At 42.1% G+C, this 13,171-nt stretch overlaps 1 protein-coding gene across 5 annotated transcripts in view; it reads right to left on the reverse strand.

Annotated features, from left to right (window-relative positions):
* The window catches only part of slit1a (slit homolog 1a (Drosophila)), a 113,728-nt gene that overhangs the window by 51,948 nt on the left and 48,609 nt on the right, over nt 1-13,171 (reverse strand). The window lies entirely within an intron of this gene.

The following is a 13,171-nucleotide window of genomic DNA, read 5'->3' on the forward strand; positions in this document are numbered from 1 at the left end:
AACTGTTTTCTCTCTCCAACATGTGCCAAAACCCTGAGGTGTGGTACTGCATGGAGAGCTTTGCTCACAATGGAGTGGTTATTTTATAGTGGCTGTATTATTCAGTGTTCACTCATGCTATAATTTGTTCTCTGTGGCTGCCTTGACCATGCTCTGGTGAGAGGTGCCCAGCTCACTGCCTGCGCAGAGACCGAACAAACAGGCAGCAGGGCAGCGACCAATGAGGGGTCCTCCCTGATCCTGTGGGGTGGATTCATTAAGACGCTGCAGCACAAAGAACATTATCTGTCCGGCGTTTAACGGTGGGTACAAATTAGGCCTTTGAAAAGTGCATGTGTGTGGAAAGTAAGCGCGTGAGAGAGGGGAGGGTCAGAGAGGAGGGGAGGAATGAGAGTGAGTGAAACACAAGTAGCCATAGTTTTAATTAGCAGAGTCTTTTGTCTGCCGTTTAAATGGCGAGCTAACCTCATTCAGAAAGGCTCTGCCCCTCTTCTACACACACACACACCACACAGGGAAACTGTAGGGCGCTGCCAGAGAGGCTCCTGTCTTGAAACACACACACGCATGGAAGGCTCCCATAGCTCGGACAGACGTAAACAGAGTACTTATGGTCGCCCATGGAGAGGCTGAAGCCACCGCAGTCTATAAAACTACACAACACAACTGCTCTCTCGAAGACTTTGATGACTTCTACTTATTTAATGTTAATGTACACCACAGCACGCCATTCCCATGATGCACTCAACAAGTATCCACACTTATAAAACCCCGTGGGGTAATGGTACAACGAGTTCTCATGATCGGTCTCACATAGTGTCCCCATTGGGTCATCCTCTCCAGAACTTTCCTCGGAATGAATGTTGCGCACACATTGTTTGAACCGAGACACAAAAGAGGGGAGCAAAACACACACCACAGCGGTTGTGTTGTGCAATCTATCTAATGAATGGGTGGTTGTGCCTTTATGGTGCCGAAGAAATTAAAACAGCGCTCTGCAGGCCACTGCAAATACACCACAATTAAAAATGGAATTTGCGTGTTTGTTTCTTTCTTGTTTGAATATATTAAATACAAAACAACTATTGAACTTTTACCAAAATAAAATGATGCATTTGGCTTGAAAGTGCATAGTTCGGTGTCTCATGGGATATGATTGCATGTGCACAGTGACTGTTCCTACAGAGATCAAGTGGAGGGTGGCAGTCGACTCTGGCTCTTGCCCCATCTTTATAGTCTCAACCCATTAGAAGATCACTGTTTATTTAAAATGGCATGACACCATATTAGAATGGCCATAAAATGCACTTTTATACCTTGGATAGACTAATAAAGAAGCACTGTAGCACTACATCGACTAGTTGATTAATTGATTAGTCGAAAGGTTTTGTAAGCAAGGAACTCCAGACAGTTTCAGGAGAAGCGCAGTGAAAGGAAGTGAAAAACATTACATTTAAAGGAGACAACACAAAAAAGGTGTGTGTTTTGGTTGAACAGATAATTCAGAGGTACACTACTTTCGGGGAATTGTATTGTTTTTCCCACTTTTGTAGAGTCAGTAGCTAATAAATGCCTTTGAACTGACCTGTTTTTATGTATGTGTTTAAATGATGTCAAACAGCAATATCAGACTATCTTCGCTCAGTGGATGAGTGTCTACAAGACCAGATAACATAATCATGATCCCATAGAGATCCAGAAAGCAAATCGAGCAAACCTTAGCCAGTAAACTGAGGGGGGCAGCTTTTCCGAGCTTTGCCTGAGATTCTGAAAACCCTTGGATTAGTCGATCGAAAGAAAATTAGTTGCCAACTATTCAGATGAAAGATTAATCATTTCAGTCATTTTTCAAGCAAAAATGTCACACATTCTCTGGTCCCAACTTCTTAAATGTGAGGATTTGCTGCTTTTCTTTGTCATTTATGACAGTAAATTAAGAGTCTGTGGGTTTTTGACTGTTAGTTGGACAAAAGAAGTAATTTGAAGATGTCATTTTGGTAACTGCTAACTGTGCTGTAGCTGTCATTAGCTAGTAAGCTCAGTTAGTCAGTCCCACTGCTAGTTGTTCAGACACATTCAGAATCAGCAAGTACCAGGCGGCTCGCCACGGGCCCCCAAAATAAGTATTTAAATCATCAAACTAATATCATGAACGTATGATGGCTAGTTGACTAAAAGGCTGGAACTGATGACTACTGGTTGACTAGAAAACTCTTTAGTCAGGGGCTGTCCTGATTTTTTGATATTTTATACATTAAAAGATTAATCGAAAAATATTCAGCAGACTAATCAATAATGAAAATAATCATTAGTTGGAGCCCTAAAGCATTCCAATTATCTAAACTGCCTCACATTTCAACAGCACAGACAGCAGCTTTATCTGGCTCTTATTCTGAGCTCACAAAAATGTGACGTGCGAGTACAGATGTGCAACTGAAACACACACATCGCTGGCTTGTGTTCAAAGAGAACATAAATATTCAACCTAATGGCACATTCTAATTTTATCATCTGAGGTTTTCTGAGTTTTACTTCCTCTGCAGATCTGCATAACATCTGCCTTCACAGAGATATTCGGTGCAACGGAGTTAGCAGGCAATTTAGTCAATTAAACAACAATAATCTATCTGTTCTGTCAGTCTGCCACGTTCTGCAGGATCATATCCCAAACATCAAACCAGCTTCACGTCTCCTCACCAGCGAGCATGGGAGCCAGAACAGTTGTTGTGCTCCCTCCAGCTCCTTTGTTGTTCTCTTGGCAAAGCAGCCTGAGTGCAGAGTTGAAAGCTGAGTCAGTCTGGCACCCGGGCTATATTGGTGCCTCTTATCAAGGCGGCTCCATGCTAGAGGAATGCTTTTGGTCTACCTGGCCATGCACTCTATCTGATGACTAATTAGTCCTTTCACCTTCTCCTCACCTTCCCGCAACAAACACACTAACACAAACACACACAGACGCCGTAGTACTGTACTGCAGACATTCTGTGAATACTTCTCCCCCCGGACATCTGGGAGGACTAGTGCAGTATGTCTTTGCTGCGTGTGTTCGCTGCCGGGTTACAATAAGAAATGATAACAGATTGCTGTGCTAGGATGGCAGTGTTGGAGTGCCGGAGGCTACAGTACAGTAGGTGCAAGGAGACGGAGAAAGACAGAGACACAGAGAGATGGAGACAGGCATGGGAAGCAAGATGAGGCAGGATGGCTCTGACAATATGAATACAATGCTACGTGTGTAAGTAGTAAAATGAAAGCTCTAGGGTGGAATCCGTACACTAAAACCCCCATAATCCTATTAGCACGCTATAACACGATTGGCTGGACTGATCTATATGCTCCCACTTATGGTGCAGTTTGATTGGATTAGATGGCGAGGTCGTGGGAGGTCGCTTTGTGACTGTAGGTCTGTTCTGGGACAATGTGTGCCCAAAAAAAGCCCTATGACAACCCTGAATGATGCTATCTATCGTGCCAGAAAGTCTGCCTTTCTCTCATTTACTTATATTGCTTTTCTCCCTTTTGCCTGGTTTGTTCTCTCCTCTGTCACATATAACAGAATAATCACAGTGGTCATGGTTTGGAGTCTGCAGTCTTCTGTGTCCTTTAAGGATTTATCGACGGGTTCGACTCCTACGGGAGCCAGAGCGATATTAAATTTAGCAACGCTACATTTCTGCATTTACACATTCTTAAAACGGCAAACAGGACATTTCTGTGGGAGACCATGCTGTATTTTACATAGTCTGTGGTTGCCCCTCACTGGTATTTTCTAAGCTCAGCCCCGACTGCGTGTTGGCTCTGAGATATTTGACATTTCTGATTAGTTTGGAAGCAGATTTTCGGGGAAGCACTGATCCCTTCAAAAACAGACATGATTATGTGAGAACACTCACCGCAAAGAGGGATATTGGCCACCACGGTCTCCATCGCTAAGTAATGACAGTAAATCTAATGTTTCAGCCCTTCAGCAAATACCACCACAGTGCATCACTTGAGAGGCAGCCCAAACATAGTTAAAAAGCCAAACTGGCATGGCGAGAAATGACAGAAAGATATAAAACAGTTTCCTTCCTCTTTGTCCTTTGTTTCTCCAACAAATCGTTCTGCCTTTGAGTGTCTGGCCAATACACATTTTCTGAAATGTGACCTCAACTAACCTCAGGGTCATCAGATTGTGAAGTGTTGTGGGATGGTTCGGGGTTTTGATGTGGAGCTGTATGAGGTACTTATCAATCATCAGTGTAGTACCTACAGTAGATGCCGACTGGCAAGTCCCCAGTTTGGAGAAGCAGCAAGAACAACAGTGCAGGAAACTAAGCAATGTACTGCTGTGGTCAGAGACAGCAGCAAAACTTATTTTAGCAACTTAAAAAAGGTCCAAAATCAATAGTTTTAATGTTTGCTATATTTAGAGTGCTTTCAGTGTTTGACCTTGCCATCAGACAGCCTTTTCTGACGGGAAACTGCAGCTATACAAACCAAATATCACTCTCTCCAAACCAATCAAACTCCATGGGTGAAACTGGTAATTTTACCTTTCAGACCACAGGAGTTGCTGGTCTGATATTTGGTTTGTGTTATGGTGTGACAACATATCCTTTTAAAACACTAAATCACACATAAATGCAAACAAAAGTTTGGTTTATAATTTTTATATGCTTGGTTTTGATATTTGGCTTATATAATGGCAGTTTCCCGTCCGGAAAAGGTTGTCTGACAGCAGAAAATATTCTTAATATAGTGTACACCTAAACTGATATTGATGTTTTTAGGCAGACCTTTTTAAGTAGCTAAAATTCATATAATCTTAACTGTCCCTTTAAGTATGAGAAGCAGGAGCAGAAGTCATAACCTCCAGACTTCTCTCCACTTGTTCAGCTCTGTTAGGGCTAAAAGGATTCATGGAAACCGTCAGAGACCTGCGGCACTCTGCACTGCCCAGACTCCTTCCATACACTCATTACAATGCTATGAAGACTATCCTGAGGCATGGCTGTGGCCTCCAGCCCTGCTCCAGGCCCCAAGGCATCTCACAGAGTGCTGTAATGATGTCAGACCTGCGACTTTTTGTTTCCTTATTTCCTGCACACAGCATGCCTACCAGTCCTTTTTCATTACAGGTGTGTGAAGCAATACCCGAGTGAGTGAGAGTGAGTGTGGCTAGACCTGGTATAGATTTACCTTAATGCACTACATACCTCAAAGTGGGCAGTTAGTTCATTAATGTAGCCTGGCTCTCTTTAGGTGACGTTGCTCACAGTTCATTCCCATTGTGGCCCTAATGATGAGGTAACACACATGTTTTCAGGTGTGTCCTCACAGTAGGAACTACAGCCCCTAGCGTGCTGCGGTCAGGACTTTTTAAGATTTCACTTCTTCTGCAAGACCTCAAACAACGGTATCATTTAGTCAGTGTAAAGTGCCCGAACAATAAACTCAGCTACTGATATGCCTATTTACAAGAATCCCTGCAGAGTGTATCTGGAATAATTAGCAATGTTATCAGACATAGCTCAAGGCGCCTGGTCTGGAGATTAGCCGCACATTGAAGGTAATGTCTGGTTCCTGTCTGATTCACATCATTAACCTCTGATCTCTATCTCAGTACATTGCATTAATACTGTACACAACTTCAAATCTCTTGTACGTGACACAAATACTTACTGTGGCTGCTGATCAGATGCTAATCCCGCAAATCAAAAAAGCAGCGTAAAGAGATTAGCATAGTTTTTGTTATGCCTATTATAATCACACTTTTAATTCTTTAATCTTTATTTTGACAGCTAAAGGATTTTTTCTGTGGATGCTGCAACATTGGCTCAGCCACCTCAGGGACACGCAGCCTTTTCTAATTAAAACCCTCAGGGCTTCAGGCTCCACAGTGTGGTTATCTGTGGGTAACTAATATACAGCTTCTAATGCACAAATGAAAACATGCATATGGACACAAGCGTGCACATGCCTACGTGCAAACACAGACAATTGCCTCTTTCATATCGTAAAGGTTTCATAACCTCTGCCTCCACAGTTGGTTGACACCAGGGGTCATAAATCAGTCGGGATGATCTGATGTTCTGATGTCTTGGTTTTAAAGGTTCATTGAGGGGAAAAACACACTGCCATTTAAGGATTTATGTTGAAGTCTGAACTCTGCAAGACAGTCTCCCCTTCACTGACCCCATTCACACAAACTGTTCACTGCTACCACTTTCTGTCTCCTTCTCACCGTCTTTGTTTGCACTTTTCTGGTAAAGTAACTCTAGAATGTGGATTTAGAGGAACTTTTTCTCTCTGTTTTTGAGGCAAACTAAGACTGATTGTGAATTAAGACAAACACTAGGTAACTAATTATTGATGTAGATTCACTAGCCAGTTAGCTATAGTTTTGCTGACATTAGCTAACTGAAGATATGTTTTGCTTTTATATTTCCCACATAATGTGTTTCAATTGTCTTCAAATTTGGTTGACATTTCAACATAGATGCATCTAGCACATAGCATATCTAAGTACAGGAAACATGAGTGAGTTGGTTATTGTTAAAACAGTGGAAAGACTAACCAAGATGAAAGAGAGTACAAACTGAATTTGTGCCTTGATTATGGGTAAATGTGGCATACGAATGCTCAAGAGAGGAGATTTTTGGATGATTTTATCGTGCTTTTCAATTTCAAAAAGGACCTGAAAGTGCTGGATGCAAAGTGATCAACATGTGAATGACATTTTGACATTTTAATTTTAGTGGTGCGGACACTGCCCGAGTGTCTTCCTTTCCTCTCATCCTTGTTTCATCACTCTGTCTCTTCGGTCCATGTCTCACTGCGTCGTACTGTTACCCATTTAGAGATCTATTTACAGTCAAGCTAAGAAAACACTTTATTGCTGTCTTAAAAAACAGTATAACCACATCCAGTAAAAATAAAAAACTTAACAACTCCATTTGTGACTGATTAGATCCTGAAAAGAAGTGCCTGTATTTCTGCCAGTGTAAGTGCATTTATTTTAGTGTGTGCATCTAAAATAGTGTTTGTTTTCTTGATTTCTCGACTCGATTGCATGATAAGAAAATGTTTATTCTTGCCAAATGCTCTTAATTTTCTTCGTCCATTTAAAGAGGGAGAAAAGGACAGAAAGACAGAGGGGGAATGTGTCTGATTACTTACTCATTAAGGGAGTTAATGAGGTGTGTGAGGGCTGTTAAAAGAATGGCAGTGTGCTGCCACTAACTGCTAACTACTTTCTTCCTCCCTGCACGGTAAAAACCCACAAGTAGACACACACACATAAACAACCGCACACATAAACTGCGGGCTTTCAGACAGAAGTGGCTCAACTTGGAAATGCACCAACAAATGACTCAAGATACTGCAAATAAAGGAGCAATACATTCAAATAAACAACCCAACCCCAACACGCACAAATTATTTATGTCCGCATCCACATTTTGTCTTAATCTGTGTCAGTCTAAACTGCTCATATTAGTGCTCATTTAATGTAAAAACAAACGCATTTGGACTGCATTTTATTTACTGTTTTTCTACAACTCGAAGCAGTTTACAACTACATGTTACATTCACCCACACACTCATAATTTTGAGGCCAGGTATCCTGCCCAAGGACACTTTGACATGCAGACTGGAGGAGCAAGGCCTTAAACCGCAGACTTTCTGATTAATGGACGACCCACTCTACCTCCTGAACCACAGTAGCAGCAGCTCTCTTCAAATCAGTATGTGCTGACGAAAGAGAAAATGCTGGAGACTTGGAGTCAAGTCAGATCTGTCACAAAAGATGAGGAGTTCAAGTCTTGATGGGGTCTCCAGACTTTGACCTGAATTAATCCCAGAACAATAAAAAAAGATTAAAGATGACAGGCAAGCCTTACATAGCCTTAAAACCTGAATATTTAATTAATTGGACCTAATTAGGTGTCATTTATGCAAAAAAAGAACAGAGTTCAAGACAAAATGTTCAGATGTCAAGTCATTTTAATTATCAGCACTCAAAGATGTGAAAAACTGTAATTAACTTGCAATTACATGACTTGGACTAATCTCAACCGACTCAAGACTTGACTTAAAAACACCTTTTTCTGTCAGTGATGTGGCAGTGGTAGGTAGGAGCAGGTATGGGGGGGTTAATGATGGCTCAATCGGTGTTTAAATGGAGCCATTAACCCTGTCACTGGAGCTACAGCTGATGCAGCCAACCGAGGGGAAGCTCCAACAAACCGTGAGAAAGCAATGACAGGAAGAGGAAGGAAAGGTTGTAGTGGAAGAGTCCGAGACTAGACGTTACCGCCTGATTAAGGCCATTTTTAAGCTTTAAAAATGTCCTGAGTACAGTAAAAAGTGAAAAACAAACAACTTGCTACGCTGACATGCTGCATTATGTGCAGACATGTCTTTGGTTGAGGTGCAGAGAACTGTTGAAGACAACGAAGCCGCCGTGTCAGGCAGATGAAAAAAGAGGGAAGGTGTTAAGAGTGGGGGATAACATAAAGAGAATGAGGTGAGAAGGAGTATGGATCGAGGCTGCGGGGCCTTTGGGTGCTTGCCAAAACACAGGCATGTATATGTGTGTGTCTGTGTGGCCCGGAGAGAGTGACTGAGTGTTTCTGTGTGCGGTCAAGAGTATCTGCGCCTTCCCTCTCACCCTCGTGCCCCCCCTCCCCTCTTCTCATCCTTCTCTCTCCACACCTTCACATTATGCTTTCGAAAATAAATGGTAAACATGCCTCCTAGCTGTGTCTCCCTTCACTTTCTCTCTCCTGTCTACCCTCACCGTTTTGTACCTCCATGCAGCAGTCCGTGCAATCTGGACAAGGAGGCCAGACACCAGCACCACTATCATCTTCGTGATTACCATGATCATCCGGAGGTCAAAACACAGTCTTAAAAATAAAATCCTTCATTCACGTTCAAGCAAATTATCATGCACAGACACGCAGATATAGTACACGCAAGCACGCCGAGTGTGTAAGGTGTTTCTCTAGTCCCTTTGTGGTGGAGATGAGGAGGAGGGGAAGAGCTGGATGGAGCTCAGTGGGAGGAGGACTTGAAAAGCGGGGAAGGAGAAACTGCTGCTTTTATAAAGAGAGGAATAAACAGGCTGCTTTAGGAATACTCTCACACAAAAACCCAGGAGAGAAAGTCTCTCTTTCCCTCTCTGTCTCCCTTCTAGGACTAAATATAGCGTCTACAAAGGCTCCTAATGAAAAACAAACACTGTACTGACACAGAATGCAGCATAATTCAATAGCATCTGTTTGTCTTTGTAATTCCTTTTTCTTTTGAAAGCTAATGTCAACACCAGTCCACCAAAACTAGTACAAACAGTCAGGGAAAATGATGGAGCAGAGCTACGTGTCACTTCACTACACTCTGAGAAATAAGGGTTCTTTCTGAAGGACTGAGGTTCTACCCAAAACCATTTGCTTGTGAAGAGACTGTTTTGTGTAGAAAGAGTTTGCAAGGGTTCTTTATAAGACTTAAGGATTCCATAAAAATCGCTTTTCATGCAAAGAATCCTTTTTAGAAGAAAGAGTTCTTCAAGGGCTATTTGTACCATAATCTAAAAGGGTTCTGAGTAGAACAACCTGAGCGTGTTCTAGACAAAACCCTTGAAATATAAAATGGTTCTCCATAGAACCCCCTGAGTGTGTTCTAGATAAAACCCTTGGAATATCCAAAGGTTCCTGGTAGACCCCGCCTGACAGTGTTGAAGATAAGGTTCTCAGTATAAACCCCTGGGCGGGTTCTTGTTAGCACCATTAGAAAGTGTAAGGGTTCTGGAAAGAATCCCAGAGAGGGGGGGACTTCTTGGGTAGAACCATTACGTTATAGAGGGGCTGTCTGCAGAACTTCTCATTGGGGCTTTTGGGTGGATTCTTTCACAGATGTTCTAGGTATGACCTTTTAGGTTGGGTTCTATTTAGAACTCTCTGAAATTGAAACTATATACAATAAAAGGTTCTAACAGGAACTAAAAATGGGGACAAGCCAAAGAGCTCTTTATGGTTTTAGTTATCTTATTTCTAAGAGTGTCTATTCTCTTTTTCCTCTGCTGTGTCGCCGTCTCTATTTATTTATATGGATTTTCAGGAAATAAGTCGTCGAGCAGCATAATCTCATTTCCAACAGACCCCATGATGGACTGTCATTTATACATTTAACCCTCAAATGTCTCACACTCCTATACATGCTGAAAGAGGAGAAAGGAGGCCATGTGGTCGCATCTGGAGAGGGTTTGTGATTTATTCAGATGTTGAAAAACACAGCTAGCGTAACACCCTCTGTCTCCCGCTCTCGTAATACACACACATCCACAAACTGTCTCCTCGTCGATGGGACCTAAAGGGGATTTCATGGATGGACTCCACTCTAATCATCTACAGCTCACCAACCAATGAGAAACACACAGCGCTCCCAGACTGGAACACTCAACAACCACCAAGAGAAAACACAATGTCAGTGGAACTTATCAAGCCCACATGAGGGCTGACACACACACACATACACACACACACACACATAGAGAATCAAGACAGAACTAGTTTAACTGTTGCCCACATCTCTTCTTTCACTGTAAATGATTCATGATGTCTATGTGTACTTGTAGGCTTAAAAATCCCATATGAGCGCATACATTTGGCTGTGTGCTTCACTGCCACCCGTGAAGCAAATGAAAGAGTTAACATGGCGAAGAAAGAGGGGAGAAAATCTATCCTTTCTCCCTGCTCTCGATTCACCCTAATTTCCCACTGCCATTATGTCTACTTGTGTTTCTGAGTGTGTCCAAGCCTTTCATTGGCAGTCAGGCTGAGTGATGGAGCAGGGCTAAGCGGCATCGATCATGACAAGCGCTTACAGGCGCTATCAACTGACGGCGGGGTGTACGATAGGGGACACACAGCCAAGGCCCTGTCCATCCATCATGCTGTCTACCTGCTGGACAATGGGAGAAAAGTGTGAGAAGAACAGAGAGGAAGGGAGGGAGGGTGAGGGAAAACAAACCTCTCAACAGGTCCATTATCACTGCCATTACCTATCCCTACATTAGCCAGCGGGGCTCGCACCAAGCCAGAAATAATGATCCCCATTCTGAGAATAGCCTGGAAATCATTTTGCTGGATTGGACTAATGTTTTACACCGAGTCGGGACAGGAGTCAAAGGGAAGGAGACAGACATTTAGAAAGACAACAAAGCCAATCTGGGTGGCTGCTCTTACTCTCACACACACATCTACACACTGTGTGGTCTTATAAACTGGTTAAAGATGCTTCTTTGTGAACGGCTGGCTACCTAGAAAGTGGAAAACTGATCCTCAAGATCGGATGACAGCTCTTCCTGGAAGAAAAGCGCCGGTCTGAGGTCAGTGTTATTGAGCCGCTGCGATGACAGATCCACCACACCTAACCACAGGCGGCTGATACCAGATCAGAGGAGTGTCACTAAGACACACACAGTCAGGAGCTATTTCAATCAACACGTAAACTGAACGCACTTCAAGACACTTAATCGACTCCATGCACTTCGTTGAGCTGCATCAAGACAGAGAGAGAAAAATCCCAGAGGAGAAAGAGGGTAAAAAACTAATAATACATAATAATGTTATTTATAAAGCACTTTTCAAGCCCAAGCACAACACAGAAACACATGTAAGCCCCCCACTGAAAAACAAGGAACAAGGATTAGGAACATTAGAGCACAAAATAAAGCATAGGCCCTCACATAGTCCAAGTCAAAAATGAAAGAGTTTGTATATAAATACATGTTTAAAAAGTCCATTAAAAGCATGTAAAATTTAAGTTAAGGGGATAACCAGTGTAAAAACATATAAGATTCAAATACTTCAAATAAGACAGATATAGTGAAGAATGAATGAAGTGCATACAAATGCTAACATAATGATGCTAAAACAAGCACATTTAGAATATGAAAGATGATATGATGAAATAAAACAGTAAAATAATAATATATGATATGGTAATGGAAGGTAAAACATTGTTAAGTGTAGGCCTTCTTATAAAAATAAGATTTAAGTAGGCACTAAAAAGCTGCACTGGAGTCTGCTGGTCTCACACTGAGGAGAAGGCTGTTCCAAAGACATTAGGAGCCGTTACCGACAACGCATGGTCATCCTTTATTTTCAGTCTGGTCTGTGAAACAGCCAGAAGATTTTGATGAGCTGATCTTAGGGCCTTGGCTGGGGTGTAGGGAGTCAAAAGCTCTTTTATATAGTCTGGAGCCAGACTATGGATGGTCTTATAGGCAATTAATACAATTTTAAAGTTGAAATTAATGGACAACTAGTGCAGTGATGCTTAAATTATAAACGTGATGAAGGAAAAAAAACAGCATGAAATATAGGGAGCAGGAGATTTGTTGAATGTTGACCAACACCTGCATAGTTCATCTTCTTGTTTCCTCTGCCATCCTCTCTCTCCGGAGCTCGTACACAGCCCCCTCTATTCTCTAGACTCACTGTAATCGAGAGTGAAACCTCCCAGTCATTACTTTAAGCTCTCACAGTCGCCGTCACACATGGAAAGTATCAGGCGAGAGGAGAGGAGAGGAGAGGAGAGGAGAGGAGAGGAGAGGAGAGGAGAGGAGAGGAGAGGAGAGGAGAGGAGAGGAGAGGACTGAGCCAGAGGGAAGGTGAGCAGAGGAGTTACCTTTATATCATGCCTGCTCTCTGTTCAAATCCCTCTGAAAGTTAAAACTTAAAAACAGCCCAAAGGTACCTGCCTAGATATACACAGTCAAGGACATCTAGTCTAAATAGAAGAACTCATTAGAGGGGAAAAAAATGTATAATTTCCCCTTGACTCATCTTGGTATTGTTGGATATACTGCTACCTCTGTTTTTCGTCTTTTTTTTCTCATTACATGTTTAAAAGTGTACATTTTCCAAATGTGCACTGACAAACATACACTGTAAAAAAAATCATACATTAATTCAGTGGAATCAACTAACATTTTCTCATTAACTTTACAAACAAGTTTATTTATTCAAGAAATGGCTCGCAAATGAACTTGCCCTCGGTCAATTTCTACTTGTTGCTTGCATATTGGCTTATTTATTAGTGGTTATCAAATAACAACAAGGAATAAAGTTAGTTGTCATGTTAATCTAGGGCTACAAAGTGTATGAAATGTGAAAAATAGTGA

The sequence above is a fragment of the Lutjanus erythropterus genome, chromosome 14, assembly GCF_056507025.1.
Source record: "Lutjanus erythropterus isolate fLutEry1 chromosome 14, fLutEry1.hap2, whole genome shotgun sequence".
In the NCBI taxonomy this organism is placed as follows: domain Eukaryota; kingdom Metazoa; phylum Chordata; class Actinopteri; order Lutjaniformes; family Lutjanidae; genus Lutjanus; species Lutjanus erythropterus.